Source organism: Schistocerca nitens, chromosome 3, assembly GCF_023898315.1.
Source record: "Schistocerca nitens isolate TAMUIC-IGC-003100 chromosome 3, iqSchNite1.1, whole genome shotgun sequence".
NCBI lineage: Eukaryota > Metazoa > Arthropoda > Insecta > Orthoptera > Acrididae > Schistocerca > Schistocerca nitens.
In genome coordinates, this window is record NC_064616.1 from 285581283 (window position 1) to 285598628 (window position 17346).

A 17346-nucleotide genomic window follows, 5' to 3' on the forward strand; every position below is an offset into this window, starting at 1 on the left:
TGTGCACTACAGGTCTTCATCTGACGTTTATGATCGCTCAAATTGCTCGGTGTATGTGGTTCCGCGTAACTCCGCCAGATGTCAATACAGCCGCTTTGACCTGAGGGGCAGCCGTACTCGATTTCCATGACGCTCATTCGAGAGCCGCACTCTCGAATTGCCCAGCCGTCTACTGTAGTTACCAGAGTGCCGCTCAATCGCTCGCTGTAAGATGATGGCGCATGAAAATGCTCAGATTCGAAAACTCTTACGTGATGCGATCGACGGGTGCATTTCTTCATTGGATTTTCACTCTGGTTTTAATTTTGCGACGAATCGGACCTTGAAAAAAAAAATAGCCATAATGTGGGCTATAACTATCGTATGGCAGCGAGACTTGGTAGATATTAAAAAAAAAAAGTTCAAATGTGTGTGAAATCTTATGGGACTTAACTGCTAAGTCATCAGTCCGTAAGCTTACACACTACTTAACCTAAATTACTCTAAGGACAAACACACACACCCATGCCCGAGTGAGGACTCGAACCTCCGCCGGGAGCAGCCGCACAGTCCACGACTGCAGCGCCTAAGACCGCTCGGCTAATTCCGCGTGGCTAGATATTCCAATCCGTTGGCGCTGTACAGTATTTTGTCGCCTCCGTTGCTCATATTGAAAAAATTGTGTAAGTGGCAGTTAATAATGAAATCAACGTTTTGCCTTTCTCATTTTCTTGACCTATTTCGTCCATGTCCCGTTCCTAATCCAATATGAACGGAAACATTTCTATACAACTTTCTTGCTTTCACAGTGTCAGATTTTCACCTTGTGGCCAAAACTGAAACTAATTTTTTCCGTGTTAATGCATTGCAATATCTACCAAGTTTTGCCAGCATACAAAAATTACAGCCCGCACTGGACCTCTGTGAGCAGCTGCACTTTAATTACACGTCTGTGTTTTGGATGGGATTGACAGTGAACGTGTTGCCTAAAGTTCTTGACAAGGCTTCTTTAGTGCTACCGCAAAAAACAAGGAGCGAGGTAGGCGAACTGAAGCGAGATACCTGTGATACTTCTCTTACATGATTTTTCATGATGTTTGACATGGTGTGTATCACTTCTTGCTTATACAGGTTACTTACAAGATAGTGTCTCGTTTTTTACCGGAAATCGTATTGGGAACTTATACCGGAGCCAAGGTAGCCCCTGAGGACCGGCAACCCATATTACACCACAGAGGACGAGGTTGTCTGTGCCCAAGGTGTACCAAAAGCATCATGGTAAACACCGGCTATTTACATACAAGATAATGGAAACAGACATTCCGAGCACTACTTCCTGTAGGGAGAGCTCGAGCCACGGCCCGCAGGAAGTATCACTACGCCGAAACCAGCCCTGAAGTTCAGTTTAGGCCGGATGCCGACCACGTGTGCTGCGACCGATGAAGATTACGTCTTCGTCTCTGAATTGGACTGGTACTAGTTGTGTGTGTGTGTGTGTGTGTGTGTGTTACCGCGAACCTTTGTGGAATATTAGAAGTGAACTTTTGTTTGCCTCAATTAGGAGACTTTTATTGGCACCATTATTATTGTTACCTTTCGTTTGTTGTTCAGTCATCAACCTTGTGAACTTACATCAATAAAAGTTGTTTTTGTGAAAAATTGCGAATTTTCAGCCACAGCAGTAACATCTAGAAAAAAGTCGTACAAAGATATGTGCGGAAACAAATATACTTTCAGACACAGGCAAAACTGTCCTATAGTAGCCCTCTGTCTTTTCACACAAGAAAAAGTACTTGTTTGGTTATCCATTCATTCTTGCGCAAACTGTAGCTCTCTTGGTCAGAGAATCTCAAACTCGTTTGAACATACCTGACTGTCCACCGATTTAGTCATAAGTGTGGGGCACACGCCACTGTAACATGTCCTCATATGGAGCAAGCTAAGTGAGGTGAACAGGGCTGGTCATGCTACAGGACCTCATCGACTAATCCAGTGCACAAGTTTGTGTAAAGTACCATCGTCCGAAGTGGTGCCCTATCCTACATAAACCACATCCATTGTATTTCTAAAATCATATCGTTCTGCAATAGGCTGGGCAATTTCTCGTGAAGAAATTTATGATAACTAAAACCCTTTTTGCCACCCACAATTCATGCTCCATACATTACTACGAAAGTGAACCTGATGCCTTGTTTCTCGAGGATTTACATTTCTCCACACATGGTTATTTACTCTGAGTGAAGCGCACCACATACGTAAATAGAAACTGATCTGTGAATTATGGATCTTCAGTGCTTCATCTTAGAGTCTACTGGCTGATCTGTAATCTAGTGTAGCGGTCTTCAGACCTGAGAAATTCTGTGTTGTGGAAAACAAACTGTTCAGTTGGCTGAGAGACTTCGGGATGCCACAGAAACTCATCAACCTGGAGAAGATCTGCCTGAGTTAAACACGAGGTAAGGTGAAGATGGAAAACCGAGTAAGAGGGGACTTTGAAATTGTGACGGGTCTCAGGAAAGGAGATGGTTTACCTCCTACCCTTTTCAGTTTTGTCTTTGAGAAGATAATACGTGAAACTTTTAAAAGAACGTCTAAGAGATTCAAGTCGAAAGGAAGAACCTGACATATCTAGCCTATGCAGATGATATCCGTTTTAGCAGCAACCCTGAAGAAGAATTGAAACAAAAATCTAGAGCACTGGAGATGGTCGCCAGCAAATTAGGGCTACTGATAAACGAAGCCAGGACGGATTACTTCGTTATGAGTCGTCGACAAGGTCAAGATACTGGAAACTACAGTGGCTGCGCGTGAGTGAGCGAAGAACACGAGATTTCGCGAATTTAAATACGTGTGAGCTCTTTCCACCGAGAACTCATCATACGAAGTAGAGAAAAATACCAGGATCCAGGCAGGGAACCGATTCTTCTACAGCCTAAGACAACTGCTACGGTTCAGGTGTCTCTCGATACAGTCCAAAATTTGACTGTATAAAACTTTGATCCAACCCGTGGTACTTTCATAAAATTCTCGTATTTGACAGAAAAATGCCGCGGAAGATCTTTGTTCCGTTGTTGGACACAGACACAGGTGAATGGAGGATCAGACATGAGCTGTACCGAGAAGCCAATATAGAAGGAATCATCTGGTGCAAGCGACTACAGTGGGCTGGACATGTGGCTCGGATGGAAGACAACGGGTGGCCACGGAAACTCGTAGATTTCATTCCCACAGGTGGGAGACCCCAGGAAGACCAAGGAAGAGGTGGAGGGATAGTCTCGATGAAAGACTTCAGCTGTCAGCTATAGATGTGAACGGATGGTGGATGGGTTCAGCATTGACCACGAAAGTGAGTTTTTATGACTTCAGTAGCTTAGATTTTTGGCACACTAATTTCAGGTTCATCTTCTACACGTCCCAACAGTTGCTCCTTCTCATTTGGCGTGCCAAATGTGAGAGAAATAGTCGTGTGTAGTTATTCTTATTATGAATGATCCTGTGTCTTCAAGTCGCAGAAATATATTCTTTCATGTGGAATGCAGCACTGATGCTGTCGTTCGGCATACATACACATGGTTTCTGATTAACGCCTTCGGATAAACTATAGGAGAACACCCTGTCTTCTACGCCGCCCGAAAAAAAAAAAAAGATGAAGCACGTAGAAGAGGAGGAGGAAATGATATGGACAGTCACGGTTTGAGGGGGTATGGGATGTTGTTTCAGTGGACACGAAATCGAGTCATATTTACAAGGAACTTGGCAGTATGAGTCCACATATCAGTATGAAGTTGCATCCCCTATGGCCTGGATGCTTCCACTGATTCGGAAGGGAAGGATGTCATAAAGCCGTTGTATTCTCTCCTGAGTTAAGCTTTGCCGCAGCTGTTGTAACTGGCTGTTGATTTGCTGGATACTGGCACTGGAATGAAGTTGAAATCCGAACTCGTACCACACATGTTCTATCTGTTGGTTGGTTGGTTGGTTGGTTGGTTGTTTTGGGGAAGGAGACCAGACAGCGAGGTCATCGGTCTCGCCGGATTAGGGAAGGACGGGGAAGGAAGTCGGCCGTGCCCTTTGAAAGGAACCATCCCGGCATTTGCCTGGAGCGATTTAGGGAAATCACGGAAAACCTAAATCAGGATGGCCGGACGCGGGATTGAACCGTCGTCCTCCCGAATGCGAGTCCAGTGTCTAACCACTGCGCCACCTCGCTCGGTTCTATCTGTCTTGAGATCTTTCTGGCCATTGGAGTAGTATCTCAGTATCAAGCAGACACTTTTCATAGGACCGTGTGAAATGAGAGGATGACCGTTGTCCTGTTGAGAAATGGTGCCACGATAATGTCGCATGAGGATGCAGGATGTTCGTGAGGTATCGTTATGCCGTCATAGTTCCCTCCGTCACCACCAGCCTCGACCTGAAGCCATAGCCGACGGCTCCCCCCACATCCTGGTGCCAGGAGTAACACCAATACGCATCTCCAAAACATTGGAAGGATGGAATATCTCCCCAGGTCTCCGCCATACTAGCGAACCCTGGTCATTTCCGCTGTGAAGAATCGTAATTCATCACTGTGAGGCCATAAATCAGCAATCCAAGCTTCCCGCTCACGACACCACATCAAATGCTAGGTGGTATTAACGGCAGCCAATGTGTGGGACGGTAATGCCCTATTGCGGTAACTAGTAGTCTCTGATCATTGACGTTACTTGTTCTTGGATGGCATGCGCAAATGTGAAAGGGTTGCGGTGTGCTTGGTGGACGGTAGGGCGATCCCACCTTGTGGTCGACCTGAACCTTGACGAGTATGCCTGCTCTCAATTTCTCATGCAGTCCTCCATCGATCCACTGTCACATCTGAACGCTTCACAAATCTGGATGTTGCACGAATCGACCAGCGTTCCAAAGGAAGACCTACAATGAGATCTCTTGCACACTGTCAGGTGCTAATAATTCTCTCTCAGACGAGTATGCGGCATCCCAGTGTCCTTTACACTGATCACTCAACATCTGAGGCTGTTCCCGACCCTTTATACTCTACCAGGACGGGTAGCAGCACTAAACGAGAACAAAACTAATGCACCCCGGTGGCAGTTCTATCTGTCACAGAGAACTGCAACTCTAATCATTTACTTCTTAAAAGACGTCATAGTCGCCGTTGACTGTATGAAATATTTATTATTACGATTGCAATTTCGGCCTTAGGTCCATTTTCAAGTAACACAGCGAAAGTTACCTAAATACAAAAATGAAGCACAGGGTGTATATACATAATTAAACAAACATTTCATTAAGATAGTAGCGTAACTATAAAAATTGTTGAGAAATATACACAACTTACATTCTGTCAGAATATAAAACTATCTGACATGAGTACATGTCGTCGTCAAAATGCAGCCTTCTGAATGTGAGAGTCCCACAAGATCCGACGAGTACGACACTTATTACGTCGTAAAATGTTGTTAAAGATGTGCTGAATTGTCAATGTTACCATCGTTCTAATAAACTGTCACAAATATAGCTCAGGTGCACTGACAACATGTGGAGCTAAGTCTGTTGGCGCGAATCACATTTACTAAAGATACTGCCTGTGCACGTAGCAAAGATAGTGCACACCAAGGATTCAACTTATAAGCTTTACATCGTAAAATCTGTCGACATCATACAGCTTTCTAAATAGTGCTATGATTGTAAGGGGCAGTAGAATAGGATGGGAATATTTATTTATAACATAATAGAGGATAATACATGTGTTATCTGTTAATAAGCTCACACATTGACGTAAGTGCTCGTAAATGAGATGAAGACACCACGTGTGTTTCTTTGTACCCCATGAAGCTCCAGTTCAACGTAAACACCTCTCGTGTTCCAATTGAAGCCTCAGTTTGATAACGGAGTAGATGTATTCGGCTTGGTAAATTTATTTACAAAATTACAGATTTGTGCGGTATTTTAGACGTTGTCTTTGTTCCCTAAAATTGACAGTTAAAGGCAGTCGCGCTATGCCCCAGTGAGCTTACATGTGGATTAGGGAAGCTTTTTCCTAAATTCTGTCTTTCGTTCTGTGAGTGACCAGTGTGAACGTGGCGTGTGTGATCTTGATAAATCGTATCCAGTAATTTAGCAGTCTTGCGCCACATATGTCGGTCGAGATACTGCGCTGCATAATGTGCCATGTGTCCATGTACGCGCCAGCATCCCAAGTAACTGTATTTTAACTTCTGCGTGTGTGTGTGTTTTATTGTTAATGAAAAAAATGTGAATTATTGTTAATTCTTTGCTCTTACATCTCACAGCGCTATTCCGCTCCCTAATCAGGATCCTTAAAATCAATCAGTTTGCACCTCCTCTTAGCAATGTTTCAATAACCTTTATCATGATTATTGGATTGGTGTTTCATTAAATCATCAAATGATGTGTTAGGTGGCGCCTTTTTATCAATTTAATTAATTAATATTTAAATAAATTTGGCCCACTAATAATAAATTTTCCGTTTGGTGCTTGTTGCAGGCAAGCAGACGTAGCCTCTTTGAAGAGTCATTCTTGGGAGTTAGGGAGCCAGTAAAGAGATATTTACCAGAACCTTGTAGTAGTAAAATAAAAAGACAGGTATCATACAAAATGAGCGATGCGATGAACCTCAACACAAAGACACCTTGCAGTAGTAAAAAAACGACAGTTATCATTCAAAATGAGCGATGCGATGAACCTCAACACAAAGACAGCCCATACCGCTGGGTTCTGTCTATTCTGGACACAATGATAACCCCCATATATCAGTAACTATTTGTTTCCAGGCATATGTTTATAGGACCTTTTTCTATTTTGGACAGGATATCTCCTGTATTGACGTGAAGCTCTTTTTAAACATATTTTATAAACAATAGCAGTCCTATATAATACATAATGATACATAAAAATGTTTCCTTAGAATCCATAAATTTCACATAAATGTCAAACAGTCTGCCATAAAAAATTGGTTTAACATTTTTTCAAGAAAATCTCTTATTCCCGTTTTTCACTTTACAAAATAACTCGTCAGTCCAATTAGCTTCGAGACTGGATTCATACAAAATAGAGAAATGATAGGATGGTAGCTTTAATGGTTCACTTGTTCTATATATTCTCCCCGCTCCCCGCTCCCCCCTCCGCCCCCCCCCCCCCCCCCCCCACTTGAGTACAATGCACAGAACGTTCGTATATGCAAGCGAAACTCTCAGAAAAATCCTCTTTGCGGTGTCGTTCAAGTCGCTCGTCACACTGGCGTAAATTTAGGTTACGTTGTCAAAGCGTTGACAGTTCATGTGAATTTCTGCACTTTGTCATTTTGTGGTAGGTTCGTACTGATTACATTAAATAACACCAAGCCTCGTCAGATGCTATGATTTTTCCCAGAAAAGAATTGTCTGCGTATTGCGTTTCAGTCAAATTTCGGCAGGCGTTGTTTTTGTTCGGGAATCAAGGTACGCGGGAAAAACTTTGACCACTTTTTTCTCTTCTTCAAAAAATTCTAGCGAATATCTTTGACACGTGATTTATAGTCGCTGCTGCTTTGAGATTTGTGATACATCATTGCTGACATATTATGGCTGCACGTCCATTACTTAATACAGCCTGCTCACAACTGACTGATCGAAAGCACATCAAGCTGTCATTGTACTGACGTCGCTTATACGCCAGGAATGAAAGCAGTTTCGGGAGCTTTTTGGACGGACGGTGTATGAAAATACATGCCTATGCTTTGTATTAATAATTTCCACGTTGGTGACTTAAAATGCATGAGTAATAGCATTTGTTGCAAATACACATAAATGTTAGCTTCCACCGCTACAAGCATAATTCCTGAAGATATATGTATGGCTGTGTCATAAAAACTATTTACATTTCCAAAATTTGAGCTTCACTTACAGCATTAGCTAACTGTACGAAAAGGTTTTACGTATTAATATTTTCAGGTTTGGTGTGAAGCAACTTTGAAACATGTCAGTGAGTTCGTGTTTTTATAGAGAGAAAGCTTTGATTACTGTTATTTCACTGGAATTACTTACAGGTTTTCAATGAATCACAGTTATGATACCATCACCACTTTGCACTTTGTATTTGCGAAGCGAATACATTACCTAAACGTCCTTTCACTATGTCCTTTATATACTCACAATTCTTCATACTGGGTTAGTCATAGAAACCTTTTTGAAGTTTTTACAAGAATGCGCAACTTGTGCAATGCTGTTAGAATGCTTTATACGATTTCCACATAAATGATGATCTTTGTGGAAATTGTATCAAATATTCTGGTCTTATACTAGGTCTTCACAGATTCGGCATGCTATTTTGTATTTTGGCAGCGTTAGTGGTAGAGGGTGGTGGCCGGATGGCCTTCCTGTCAATCCCATTCCCACCCAGGACGGCTTTTGTGTACCCGTCTGTCTTCGTCAAGTGTTATCCCATGTGAAACTGTGAGATTGTTTCCGAAATGTTTGCTAATCTTGTAACTATGTGGAACCTAGGCACCAGCGCTCTGTTCAGCTAGCCGGATGTGGGAAACAGCCTACAAACAACAGTCGGACTCGTCGTTAATTCGCCGGGCGAATTGAATCCGGAAGCGGCCTGCCAACGCGCGCGGTTATCGCGGCGCGTCACTATGTCTATGTATTGTGTATTATTAATGGAAATACAAACTCCGTTAGTAACATTTTTCTTTCTCATTGCACTACTTTTCCTCAAGTCCTTACACAATCACTATTACTGACATAATAACCCACGAGATCCTGCAAATGTGTTGAAATTTAAAATTTATGTTTCGTCTCACCATCCTTGTTACACACGTATTTCTATAATGACTAGCATTTATCAATACATACTCGAAGGGAAAAACAGGAATATACATGCCTCGAAGGAATTATCCGAATGAGGAGAAAAAATGTAGATGTGATATACATCTACAAATAAACAAATGATTACAATTTCAGATGATTACAGTGCTTATGCAAACAGTTACTCGCCTTGGCACAGATTGATAGAGTTGTCGGATGTCCTGCTGAGGGATATCATACCAAATTTCCTCAGACTTCCGGAAGAATATAATAATTCCAATCCCAAAGAAAGCAGGTGTTGACAGATGTGAAAATTACCGAACTATCAGTTTAATAAGCCATGGCTGCAAAATACTAACACGAATTCTTTACAGACGAATGGAAAAACTGGTAGAAGCCGACCTCGGGGAAGATCAGTTTGGATTCCGTAGCAACGAACACGTGAGGCAATACTGACCCAACGACTTATCTTAGAAAATAGATTAAGGAAAGGCAAACCTACGTTTCTAGCATTTGTAGACTTAAAGAAAGCTTTTGACAGTGTTGACTGGAATACTCTCTTTCATATTCTGAAGGTGACAAGTGTCAAACACAGGGAGCGAAATGCTATTTACAATTTGTACAGAAACCAGATGGCAGTTATAAGAGTGGAGGGGCATGAAAGGGAAGCAGTGGTTGGGAAGGGAGTGAGACAGGGTTGTAGCCTATCCCCGATGTTATTCAATCTGTATATTGAGCAAGCAGGAAAGGAAACAAAAGAAAAATTCCGAGTAGGACTTCAAATCTATGGAGAAGAAATAGAAACTTTGAGGTTCGCCGATGATATTGTAATTCTGTCAGAAATAGCAAAGGACCTGGAAGAGCAGCTGAACGGAATGGACAGTGTTTGAAAAGAGGATATAAGATGAACATCAAAACGAGGATAATGGAATGTAGTCGAATTAAATCGGGTGATCAAGGGATCACCAATTTAGTATTGGAGGGCAGCGTGGAGGGGGTAAAAATCGTAGAGGGAGACCAAGAGATGAATAGACTAAACAGATTCAGAAGGATGTAGGTTGCAGTAGGTACTTACTGGGAGATGAAGAAGCTTGTACAGGATAGAGTAGCATGGAGAGCTGCATCAAACAAGTCTCTGGACTGAAGACCACAACAACCACAACTTGATTGATTTATCCAAGAGAAAAAGATTCACAAATTGAGCATGTCAATGATACGTTGGCCCACCTGTGGTCCTTATGCAAACAGTTACTCGCCTTGGCACAGATTGATAGAGTTTCCGGATGTCCTCCTGAGAGATATCATACCAGATTCTGTCCAACTGGCGCGTTATATCGTCAAAGTCCCAAGGTGGTTGCTGACCACTGCCCATAATGCTCCAAAGTTCTCAACTAGGGAGAAATTCGGAGACGGTGCTGGTCAAGGTAGGATCTGGCAGGCACGAAGACAAGCAGCAGAAACTCTCGCCCTGTGCGGGCGGACATTACATCTTGCTGCAATCTAAGCCGAGGATAGCTTGCCGCCGGCCGCTGTGGCCGAGCGTTTCTAGGCGCTTCAGTTCGGAACCGGGTTGCTGCTACGGTTGCAGGTTCGAATCCTGCCTCGGGCATGGATGTGTGTGATGTCCTTAGGTTAGTTAGGTTTAAGTAGTTCTAAGTCTAGGGGACTGATGACCTCAGATGTTAAGTCCCATAGTGCTTAGAGCCACTGCTCGGCCACCATTGACCAGACGTTTTCAATGGGAGAGAGATCTGGAGAATGTGGTGGCCAGGGTAGCAGTCGAACATTTTCTGTATCCAGAAAGGCCTGTACAGGACCTGCAACATGCGGTCGTCCATTATACTGCTGAAATGTAGGGTTTTGCAGGGATCGAATGAAGGGTAGAGCCACGGGTCATAACACATCTGAAATGTAACGTCCACTGTTCAAAGTGCCGTCAATGCGAACGAGAGGTGACCGAGACGCGTAACCAATGGCACCCCATACCATCACGCCGGCTGATAACGCCAGTATGGCGATGACGAATACAGGCTTCCAATGTGCGTTCTCCGCGATGTCGCCAAACACGGTTGCGACCATCAGATGCCGTAAACAGAACCTGGTTTCATCCGAAAAAATGACGTATTGCCATTCGTGCACCCAGGTTCGTCGTTGAGTACACCATCGCAGGCGCTCTTGTCTGTGATGCAGCGTCAAGGGTAATCGCAGCCATGGTCTCCGAGCTGATAGTCCATGCTGCTGCGAACTGTTCGTGCAGATGGTTGTTGTCTTGCAAACGTTCCCATCTGTTGACTCAGGGATGGAGACATGGCTGCACGATCCGTTACAGCCATGCGGTTAAGATTCCTGTCATCTCGACTGCTAGTGATACGAGACCGTTGGGATCCAGCACGGCGTTCCGTATTACCCTCCTGAACCCACCGATTCCATATTCTGCTAACAGTCATTGGATCTCGACCAATGCGAGCAGCAATGTCGCGATACGATAAAACGCAATCGCGATAGGCTACAGTCCGACCTTTATCAAAGTCGGATACGTGATGGTACGCAGTTCTCCTCCTTGCACGAGGCATCACAACAACGTTTCACTAGGCAACGCCGGTCAACTGCTGTTTGTGTATGAGAAATCGGTTGGAAACTTTCCTCGTATCAGCACGTTGTAGGTGTCGCTACTGGCGCCAACCTTGTTTGAATGCTCTGAAAAGCTAATCATTTGAATATCACACCATTTTCTTCCTGTCGGTGAAATTTCGCGTCTGTAGCACGTCATCTTCGCGGTGTAGCGATTTTAATGGCCAGTAGTGTAGAAATCACTTGGTTTTGAGGTGAACAACTCGTCGAGCCATGTTCGGAGGGTATTTTCATCCGGAAACGAACTTCCTTATAGGTTGTTCGATACAGATCAGAATAGATGAAAACCTAAGGTAGCAACATCAGGTGAATAAGGTGGGTCCGGAATGACTTCCCAACCCAACTCCTGTACAGTATATTTTGTCAGTCTAGCAGAATGCGGGCAGGCGTTGTCGTGGACTAGCATCACTTGAGGCAGTCTTCCTGGTCGTTGTTCTTAGATTGCGTCTGCAAGACTTTGTTTAGGATCAACTATTCCTTTCTCTGCCTTATGTTCACATAAAGACACAATTTCTCGTCACCGGTAACGATGCAGGCTGTTCACGAGCGAGTTCATGACGAGGAAACAGAGATGCACATATGTCTACCCGCAGATTTTTCTAATTTTGTCTTAGAGCATGCGGTTCCCATACAACCGATTTTTGAACTTTCCCCATTGCATACAAATGTCGCACGACGGTGAAATGATCACAGTTCATCACATTTGATAGTTTTAGAGTACACTGACGTTGATTTTTGTGGATTAATGTGGCCGCGCGGGGTAGCCGAGCGGTCAGAGGCGTCTTGTCACGGTCAGCGCTGCTTCCCCTGTCGGAGGTTCGAGTCCTCCCTCGGGCATGGGTGTTTGTGTCGTCCTTAGCGTCAGTTAGTTTAAGTTAGATTAAGTAGTCTGTAAGCTTAGAGACCGATGACCTTAGCAGTTTGGTCTTATAAGACCTTACCACAAATTTCCAAATTTCCAAATTTGGATTAATGTGTTTAAACGATCTTCATTAAACCCCTAAGGTCTTCCTGATAGTGAAGAGTCACTAATGTCTAAACAGTCTTCCTTAATACGAGAAAAGTATTTTATTGCCTTGATCTGTCCAGTGACATTATCCACACACACACAGCACAAATATTTCTGGCTGCCTCCGCTGATGCCACTCCTCTACTGAACTAAAACAGAAGAATACGCTGAATATGTTTCGATTTCTCCATTTCGGACTCCTTGTCTTAGCGCCCACAGCTCCACGCACTATCTCCAAATGACAAAATGACAATATGTAAACTCAAATAGCAACAGTAAACTACAAATTAAAAATGACAATCGATAAATAAACCCATAACAACCGGAATACCAACAAATAAAACAAAAACGCTACGAACGTACCCACCAACCCACAAACCTAATAACACAGGGTGTTAAGAAAAAGTTTCCATATGTCAGAGGTGGCAGCACGGACCAAAACAAGAAAAAATCTCCAGTAAATATGGAATTTAAAATATGTAACTTAACAAATATGAGCACCTGTTCATCTTCGCTACTGTAAAACACATCTCTTCTACGGTAAGCTCCTTGCTGTTACGAACAGCCAACAGAATCCATTAAACGAGTGAGGACACATTCCTCTGTTCTTATCGATCGTTACAGCATGCAGTAAACATCTGTTAATATTGTTGCATTTAACTGTGTTCACAGTTCTGGATATGGGCAGAGCATAGATTAGTTGTAATGGAATCAGTTTGTGTTTTGATAAGTTTGTGAAATACTTTTATGTTTGCACTTATCACCAAGATAGAAGCCTGTTACTCCATACAGGAATTAGAACTAATATATGAACTGCACTTACTTATAAAGGTAAATAAGGTTTACAGTAATAACATTAACAGGTGTTTACTACATGATTTATACCTGTACAATAACCGAGGAATGTCTCTTCATTCGTTTACTGCATTCTCTAGGTCTTTCGTAATAGGAAAGAGCTGGCAATAAAAGCGATGTGTTTCACAGTAACGAAGATGAAGAAGTGCTCATAGCTCTTAAAGTGAGAATTTTAGAGCCTTTGTTTACGGGACATTTTCTTCTTGTTTTGGTTCAGACTACCACCTCTTAAAATATGTAATACTATTTGAACATCTTGTGGATGGGAAGAGAGAAGCTACACAACCTTAGTTTAACACCAGACATTATATGCAAGAAGTGTCAGTTACAGGATACACTAGGATATAGATTCATTTACCCTGACTGAAATATAACTTGGTCATGGCCTTATTTATCACAACGAGCCTCACCACCATGGACCTGAATGTCATTCTCCAGCCAGAACTGCACATGTTCCCAGGAACCAAATGCTTATTAAATATTTGGTGTGTGACTCACTTCACTCACTACTGTATAATCACAGACGTACTGGACTTTCAATCATAAGTGCAAGAGCCTCACTATATCATGCGACAACGTTTCGATAGAAAATTAATTAGGAGTTGCAAATATTTTCAGTTATTTCTCTTGGTTTGCACTAACGAGAAATGCAATATGGATTCAACGAAGATCTATGACGCTCTTGGTGTGCTAATGCTCTTTAATAGACCAGAAAGAGAATCCCAGTCCCAGAGAAGGGACATCCTGTTTTTTAATTTACTTTTTTAAGCAGGATGAACTGTTTCACTTCAAAAGTCAGATCACAAGAAGAAAGACCTTTGGAGAGGAGAAACAAGAAAAATTAAGAAAGGGAAAAAGCTGTCAGAAAGAGATGGTTAACAAACCATGGCCTTTGAAGGCAAAACTGAAGAGAGAAGGACGGCTACTAAGGAAGCTCAGTGGTATAATGCTAGGCCACACATCTGAAGTTATCGGGTTCGTTCACCAGTCGCCAGTCACTACTCTTGATGAACTGTGGTATCGTGTTGTAGCTGCATGGGCAGCTGTACCTGTACACGCCATCCAAGCTCTGTTTGACTCAATGCCCAGGCGTATCAAGGCCGTTATTACGGCCAGAGGTGGTTGTTCTGGGTACTGATTTCTCAGGATCTATGCACCAGAATTGCGTGAAAATGTAATCACATGTCAGTTCTAGTATAATGTATTTGTCCGATCATCTGCATTTCTTCTTGGTGTAGCAGTTTTAATGGCCAGTAGCGTACATTGGTGGAATCGAAATTGACCCCAACCTTGGCACACTGTTGTAAATAGTGAAGAAGAATATATTAATGATGACTAAGGTATCTGTTATGTGAATCTCTCTTATTTCTTTAACCTATGAATAAAGGATGAGAACTTCTGCACCAACCTGATGCATATAAACATATGGAAATCACCTCTGACAGTAGAAAATTTTTCATGGCAATTCCGCCAAATCCTATTCTGGTCTATCAATGTACATGCTACCAGGCGTCTAAATCTGCATACCCTATACACCTTCTTTCAACGTTCTTTTTGTTATTTTGTAAGAGTTCTTTTTATACCATTTTGGTACCGATTCATTAGGAATGATGTTTGGAATGGTCTACAGTAGGAAGAAGGGGAGCGATCGTTGGGAGATTAGAAGCGGCACGCGAGCGGCCAGAGCGGGTTGACGTAATCCCTCACTCGGACGGGCCGGCACGTAGCCGATATTCGTGCTGAGCCGGCGGCATGTTCACCGCGCGCCCGGAACGATAAAAAGACGTGTGGCTGGCCCATATTAAGGCCTCCATAAATCTGCCTGGACGCAGTGGAGCCACCGTAACGCCGGCTGCAGCACGTTCTCGGGCTGCAGGGAATCACTTTGCTATATATAGACCGACGCCTTCTCGTCGGAGCTATCGGAAACGCAAACGCGGAACTGAGCCACGTGGTGTGCTTGTTAAGGTGGTTGGTAAATAAAGGGGCCGTACCGAACGTAGTGGAAAATTTGGGGAGCTTGTGCCACGTCGCTGGTCACGATTTGTTTGCTCGTGGCATTCACTACTACAGCTGTGCGTGCTGGAAGGGAGGCAGGTTACACACTCCGCTATGTGAGACGGCCACGCAACTGGGCGCGAAGTGTGGAAAGGCTTAAGCCGGCAGAAGGCTTTGTCCTTGGGCTACAACGGGCTACAGAAATTTCCGAACAAAATTGGGGGCAAGAAGTATAGCCCAAGTAATAACAGTTAACAAGTAACTTATTAAAAATCAAGTTGACCGTACTGGGACCGTTCAGTCATATAAACGTTTCACAAACGCAACATAATTTATTAAAAGTTAACTTTCGGAAGATAACAATTGAATTGGATTAAAGAAACGTACAATCAACGGCGAAAGATCTCAAGGAAGTACAACCTCAGTGGACAAGTGACAAACGGGTTATGTGTGGTCGTCCAATGGTCAATGATGTGAACACGTAACCTGCTGTCGAAGGAACTAGTTGAGCGCAGGGGCGACCGCAGTTTTTCATGTCAGTAGAGGTAATGCATTTTATCCTTTCATGAGATTTATAAAGTTTGAGGACCTTGTTATTTGCTTATCGTTGTCTCCTACTGGCTTCTACAGTGGAGGAGGAGGAAGAGATTAGTGTTTAACATCCCGTCGACAACGAGGTCATTAGAGACGGAGCGCAAGCTCGGGTGAGGAAAGGATGGGAAAGGAAATCGGCCGTGCCCTTTGAAAGGAACCATCCCGGCATTTGCATGTAGCGATTTAGGGAAATCACGGAAAACCGAAATCAGGATGGCCGGAGACGGGATTGAACCGTCGTCCTCCCGAATGCGAGTCCAGTGTGCTAACCACTGCGCCACCTCGCTCGGTCTACAGTGGACTTTTATTATCTGGTCAATGCTATAAACAAGGTAACAGTATACTTATCGTAAGACCTGGTTTTACGCTCACAGTTTTTACGTTTACCAATCATTTACGTTATTTTATCCCGTCACGTTGAACGATTCTCTCCAGTCGTCGTTGGTCCCGTTATTGCAGGATCTTTTTCCGGCCGCAGTGATGACGGAGATTAGATGTTTTATCGGATTCCTGATATTCATATCTCTGTATTTGAATACGCATGCCTATACCAGTTTCTTTGGCTCTTCAGTGTACATCGCGTTCCCGCTCACACACGACTTGTAGGACAGTGCACAACATAAAATTGTACAGTTCGTCTTCGAATCTAATTCGTTTTAGATTCTAAGAGAAATATAAATGATATTTTTAGGGGCACTTCCATTAAGTTTTCGCGTTGTTTCGTCACCTGACTGTACTCTAAACTGCAACAAATCATCAAAGACGGTATTTAAATTTGTTTTTCCTCTTAAAGGCAGGTCATGTAATGCACAAAGCAATATGCAAGAAAAAAATTTAACTTAGTGCAATTAGTTTGTACTGATTTTGCAGGATTCTCACGAACAAGTTCTTCTGTTGTCTTAGTTTTGTTTGTCACAACATTAACAAAAAAAAAAAAAAAATGGTTCAAATGGCTCTGAGCACTATGGGACTTAACTGCTGTGGTCATCAGTCCCCTAGAACTTAGAACTACTTAAACCTAACTAACCTAAGGACATCACATACATCCATGCCCGAGGCAGGATTCGAACCTGCGACCGTAGCGGTTCAAAATGGCTCTGAGCACTATGGGACTTAACTTCTAAGGTCATCAGTCCCCTAGAACTTAGAACTACTTAAACCTAACTAACCTAAGGACAACACGCACATCCATGCCCAAGGCAGGATTCGAACCTGCGACCGTAGCGGTCGCGCGGTTCCAGACTGTAGCGCCTAGAACCGCTCGGCTACTGCGGCCGGCACAACATTAACAATATTACTTGACTTTTCAACTGGGTCTTTATCGCCATTCGCAAGTCACATTCATTTTTGTAGATTCGTGAAACTTTTTGAAACTGGTGAATGGATGGCTAATGAATGCGCCATGATAGGTGGCCAAAACGGCACACACAACTTACAAAACGCACCTTTAAATGTTTTAGAATAAACCAA